This window comes from Maylandia zebra, linkage group LG18, assembly GCF_041146795.1.
Source record: "Maylandia zebra isolate NMK-2024a linkage group LG18, Mzebra_GT3a, whole genome shotgun sequence".
Lineage (NCBI taxonomy): Eukaryota > Metazoa > Chordata > Actinopteri > Cichliformes > Cichlidae > Maylandia > Maylandia zebra.
This window is the reverse complement of record NC_135184.1, coordinates 25,567,515-25,573,803: the sequence shown is the minus strand read 5'-3', so window position 1 is coordinate 25,573,803 and position 6,289 is coordinate 25,567,515.

Genomic DNA, 6,289 nt, shown 5'->3' with positions numbered 1-6,289 from the left:
ATAGACTCAGGCTGCTGAGGGCTTCCCATGATGCGTGTTTCTTCTTCTCTTCTCTCTTGTCACTCTATATGTGTTTAACCATCCCTTTGAGTCATTATTATTAATTTCTGGCTCTTTTCCACAGAGCAACCCAACTGGTTGGAGCAGATGGCCGCCCCGCCATGACTGTCTCCAAGCGCTTGCTCATAGGAGGTCGTCTGATTGTTGGGGTTTTGTACGGTTGTTACCTTACAATATGAAGGGCTTTGAGGTGACTGCTGTTGTCATTTGGCTCTGTATGAATAAAACTAAATTGAATTTGATTGGTTCGAATCGAATTAAGTCGTCCAGAATCAGTGAAAATGTGGGACAGTGTCTCAAGGACAGGAGGATGGTCCCACATAAAGGGAGACATCTGGTAGCCCTTCTAGTCACGCTTGCAGCATCATCACAACTACCTCCCGCACAAGATTTTCACAAAGCCTAATGAACTGAGAGGAGCCGCTGCTGTAAACCAATTATTAAATCAAATTAAGAGGAAAAAGCGGTATATCAGTTCTTTCTGTTTGAGTATTGGTGTCGACAGGTGCAGGAAATTATCTCTAATTAGACTCTCATGTCTCCTCTTCAGGGCCACAACAATAAAAAAGCAGATAAATTCCAGAGCGAGGCTACATCACGCTCCCCACTAGATACCTTTGTCTCATCTTGTCACCCTGTTTGTCATCCTCACTAAAAAAAAGCCTGAATGACATCTGTTAAATGGGCTGCAAGGAGAGTCTGTTAACAATGATGGGGTTAAATCAATAGTCTGCTTCAATTGATTTCCCTTTTTCTTTAATGTTGCTAGGCAAGCACTCCTAGGATGTCAGGGGATGCTCTTTTTTCTTTTTTTTCCTCCCTTTTTCAAACTCAAAGGAAGACAGTTTTTCAATTCAGTAACAAGGGGTTATATCTTTAAAGCCTAAATGGTTTTACTCACTGTAAGTGCCGCTGACAGTCATCTGGACCGTCTCAATCAACTGAAATGCTTTGAAATTTAAAGCAGCAGATAGTTTTCTTGTAATCTGCCAACAGGGGGATTTGCCTCCCCAGGTAGTCGACTGTTGCTTTCGGGACATCTGTAATGATAGTGAAGACGGTGTTTGATGGTGCAACAAAAGAAATACATTAAATATTCCAACAAGGAATTTGTGTGGAGAGGGAATATGAGAATTGAAAAAGACTAAATGAGCTTTTCCCCTCAGGGCTACAGACTGTTATAGTCTGTTGAAATCTGGGTCTTTGTTGTCTGTGTGTGGTGTAATTGAAAAGTTCCAGCCCCTGTTTCTTCCTCTGTCTTTCACACTCTTATTCTTTCCCCTCTCTATGCCCACTTCCCTTCCACCACCCCAAACCAGCGGTCTTTCTTTTTCTCTTCCAGCGTCTTCGCTTTTCGCCTCTCCATTTGAACTGTCTGTCATGATTCGTTTGACTCATTCTCCCCCCCTCCTCGGCCGCCTGCTGAGTTTTAGGACAAATGTGGATGATTTTGATCATTCGCGCCTCAACCATCCGCTGAATCAGGCTCCTCCAGCGGATGATAAGAGGGCGGAGAACATCACAATTGTCCAGGAAGATGATGTGAAAGGCCTTGACATGGCAGTGGTGGTGTTAATAGGCAGTGCCTGAAAACAACCGCTTCTATAGCCGGCTGACATCTGATGTGCCAAAGTAAGTACAAGTCAAGAATGACATTGTGATTTCCTCCCACATTGGGAAGTGAGGGAAAAGAGTTCCAATGCAGCAGATGAAGGCGTTGGCATAAAGCATGTGTGTGTCTGTGTGCATGCAAAATCATCTCTGTTGAAATAACATAAAAAATGATTAATTTTACTCAAGAGCTCCGGCGTTCAGCAATGAGTTGTGCACACTTGTCTGTCTTTGAACAGATAACGCGCCGTAGACTCCCGCCTGACTAGAAAAGTGTTTTACTGAATAATTACTTTTGCTGCACCTTTTATTCCGAAAGAATGAATTGTAGTTGATGAGCACGGTGTAAAGCATGGATACACCTGGTGCTGTGCGCTCATTGTTCTTTGAAATTCTCTCCAAAATGGAATGGCAAAGTAACTTGGCAGGTGCTGAATGTGAAAGTGCAAACAAAATGGAATGGATGATGATGAGGTCTCGCCTTTGCTATTTAACTCTGGAGCGAAGACAGCGATTGGACCGAAACCTCTCTAGTGTGAGTAATTGGACAGGCATTACAGGAAAGATGTTTGGAAACGAAACAGCAAATGCCCCCACGCTTTCGTGGGAGGGCGCAGGGTCTGAGGCACATTAGCAATTGTTTCAGCACATTAACGCCGAGATTTATTAATATAAATGAATTCAGCTTTGATTAGCTTGCCTGTTGCCATCGTTTGATTTAAGCATTTTTGTCAGTTGCCATTTCCCTTACTGGAAGCTGAAGCGGCGGGCTAAACAAGAAGTGGTAAGTGCAGATAGATGTGGAAGAAAATTGGTCCTATCCCAGGTTTGGTTGAGCGCTTGGCAGCTCTCTTGGTTATTCAGGTCAGGAAACATACATGTCCGAGGCTTTGTCAAAGCCTTGGCTTCTGTGGCCCAGCTGCTATTTTTGCTTCTTCCCTGTACATGCCCTATCATTCTTGAGTCGCACTGGAGCATTGGATGGCTGACCTAGAATACTGAAAGCCTGTCACACAACAGGACACGAGCAGCTGTGTAGAGAAAAGTAACTAAACAGTAACACCACTCAGGAAGTAAAAGTGCTTCACAATCCATTAAATGGCGTCATGATAGCAGCACTAATGAATGCACTTGATGATGATTGGTGCCTTTGAACATTGCACATATATGCAAAAATGCACTTCATAGCCTTGCTGGGTAATTATTGAGTGCTCCAATTTAATCTATTGCTTATGAGGATTCTAATAAAGTGGTGGCACTTTTCATAAACCCTTTTCAGTATATGTTTTTCTGGTTTAAACACACACACACACACACACACACACACACACACACACACACACGACTCCCAAAAGTTGCATATATAATTCAATTTATTTCTGAGGAAACATCCTGCACTGAATTCCTGCTACTTTTTGAAAAAATAAAAAGTTAGCCTATTTCGCCTTTAGCATATTCTGTATTTTTACAGGAATGCTCACATTTTTTTGTCAAGATAAATATGAAGAGGTAAACTTTTCTGTGAAACACACAGTTTGGCAAATTCTTGCTCTCTAGACAGTTGTGCGAAAAGAGAAGATTGAAAAAATAGCTGCCTCTTCCCCTCAAATTCCCATCCTTCATCAAATATGAAGCTATAGCATGTTCACGCTAAGCTAAGCAAACCACCTGTTGGCTTAGAACAAAGCTAGCCTGTATCACAACAGTGTACAACCATCCATTCCTGGTTTTAGTTTGATTATGTGTCAAACTACACTTAATTCTTGGTCAAACACTGTCACTATGTATTGAACCATAAAGCTAATAAGAGAGGTTTCATACATGACATCATACACATATAGCTCAATAGCTGTCCACTACATTGGACATGATAAAACTAACAGTGGGAGAACGAGTATTTCCTGACCAGTATGTGAGTTGTTCCTGGAGGTTGCTGGTGGAAAATGGTACCAAAGAGAGCACTGCATCAGAAACGTTCTCATGATCACTTTGGTTGCTAGCAGATTGCCAAGTTTCCATGGAAGATTACGACTTGTCTGCAAACACCGTGCTACACAAACTGGGAAACTTCAAAGAAAAAGTTGTACCTCAGCACTGCAGCTGTGCTTGTTTATAGTTTTATTTGGTGAAAAATACATATTTTCTGTAGAATTGTGAGAACATTATTGGTCAACCTATTGATAAACATGCATATTCCAATTAAGTAAGTATTTTATTAAAAGAGTTACTGGGACACTGAAGGAAATTATTTCATGCTAGAAAGCATGCACAAGTTTGATAGAAAAACTAAAAATATCTAAACTGTACAGTGTATAGATAATATAAGTAAAGGTATAATAAAGGTGCAATATATATTCGAGACGAAATTTTTAGTAACTTTCAGCTACTGTTAATCAGAATCAGAATCAGAGAATCAGAATGGGTTTATTGCCAGATGTTGAGGTTTACAACATTAGGAAATTGCTGCGGTGCTTCAGTAATGTGATCATCATTCAGAGGTTGACTGAAAATTTAACAACATCTAAAGAATTCTGTAGATGTTGTTAAATTGTATTTTATTGTACACAGAGTGAATATAAACTAATTTACAAGGTAGCTAGATTGTACCTGTACTGGCAAAGGATCTTTCAATAAATGGTCACATTTTGTTATTACTGCACACAAAAAGCGCAGATTATATTATTTTCCTGTACAATGCATTGAAATGAAAAAACACACAAACTATTTTCTCATAAAAAGTAAAGCAGTGACCTTGAACTTGGGCTTAATTTTTAAGTTGATTTTTTATTGTTTGCTTTACAATAGAAAGTTATTGGATGATGAAGCAAAAAATATAACCATTCATCTGTTTCTCCTCAAGTGAGATCATTCCTTTTTGACATCAGTGCACTGAACGGAAGCAGCAATTGATGTTAATCAGTTAACACAATTTCTGCTCCTTTCACTCTTAGCTTCTTGAGCGCTTGACTCAGACATTATAAAAGGGTAGAAAAGTGCCTAATAACAGTAATAATTGTCCACTGTTACAATTTAGGTGTAAGGGTCTGTCCTTCACTACGACACATTTCATTGCAGGCACAAATGTTAAAGGACTGTTTTTACCGGCTTTGGCTGACATGTGAATGTTAGAGCAAATGTAAATGTAGAAATGTTAGATTTTTATATTCTTGAAACTTTGTTCTTCCATTCCAGCCTGATTTAATTTCCATTGCACCACGAAGCACTTTTAACCCCTCATTCAGGCTCATTCATGGTCATGTTGCATTAAATCCGTCTTTTACGTCACTGACATAAGACAGACGCCAATTATCGGCGCTGGAGAAGCGCCGGAGAAGACATCGGGAACGCTTCCTGGCCATCCTGTGTAGATGTCAGTGAAACTGTTGGGAAGACAACGCTGGAGAAATGTGAATATTTTATTTGTACGGTATAATCTGCAGATTCTGACAGAAATCTGCAACTATCCTTTGAAGCACTGCTCCTCTCTAAAACAGCAATAAGGATAATTATTAGGCCATATGTAAATAACAAAATAACTTTATGACTTCAACAAAATTGGGAAACGTAAAGTCTGAAACAAGTCTTTATATTAAGGCCCATCAGTCAAACAATACTGTTTGGTCTGGGTCTAAACAGAGCGCGTTGTGTGTGACGTCTTCTTCTGCGCACGCGGGCCGCTTTGAGCGTTCACACTAGAGCGCGTTTGCTGTCGCATTTTATTTGTAGTGTGAACAAGCAGACAAAAAAATTGGATTTGATCAAAAAATCTGAATTGAGCATTAAGACCTGCAGTGTGAACGTAGCCTAAGTCAGCAGTAGGATCTTTCATCTCATAGGTTTCTATACAATCAGACTTCTTGGTAAATCAACAGAGTTGTCCGCTGTTGTACATTAGAAAGGACCCGGGTAAGCTACATCCATCATGTTTATCTTCTGTTTGTTGATCTAGCTGCTCTTAGTGTCTTCCAGATGTAAAATGTAGGAATAGGGATGGGTACCGGTGTCCTGTGCCATGATGGCACCGGTTCTGACATAAACGGTAGTAACCAGACCGAAAAGCAGCGCACATTTCGGTGCTTTATTTCGGTGCTTTTTTTTCCTGAGCTGTGATACACTTTAGATTCTAGCCAATCATTTTACGTTTCCGAGGATAGTAGGCGGGGCCAGGTACGTACGTTCTGTTAGAGCAGAGCTACAGATTAAAAATGTCCAAGGCGAAGCGGTTAAAAGTCTGGCTGTACTTCATAGCAAAATATGCAAACTCAGCAGCAACAAGTGCTTTAAGCTGATACTGTGATACTGTCAAAGGAGGTAACACCTCAAATCCGATGAAACACCTGGCGACGCATAGCGTTGTTTTTAAAAGCCCAGAAATGCGCCGTATTTGATAGCTTGCTGCGAGACCTCACACCGAGCACATCTACTGCGGGTGGGTTGCCTGTTATGCAACATCCCCCAAAAACACGAAGAGGAGAGTCCTGGCCCCTAGCCCTGCCAGTGTAGCAGAAATGATGACGGATGATGGTGGCAGCAGCCGTTCTTCTCTGCGTGAGTAGCTAATTTACGTTGAGTAGGCTAACCACGTTATTACATTAATGCATGTAAGGTGAACTAGCAA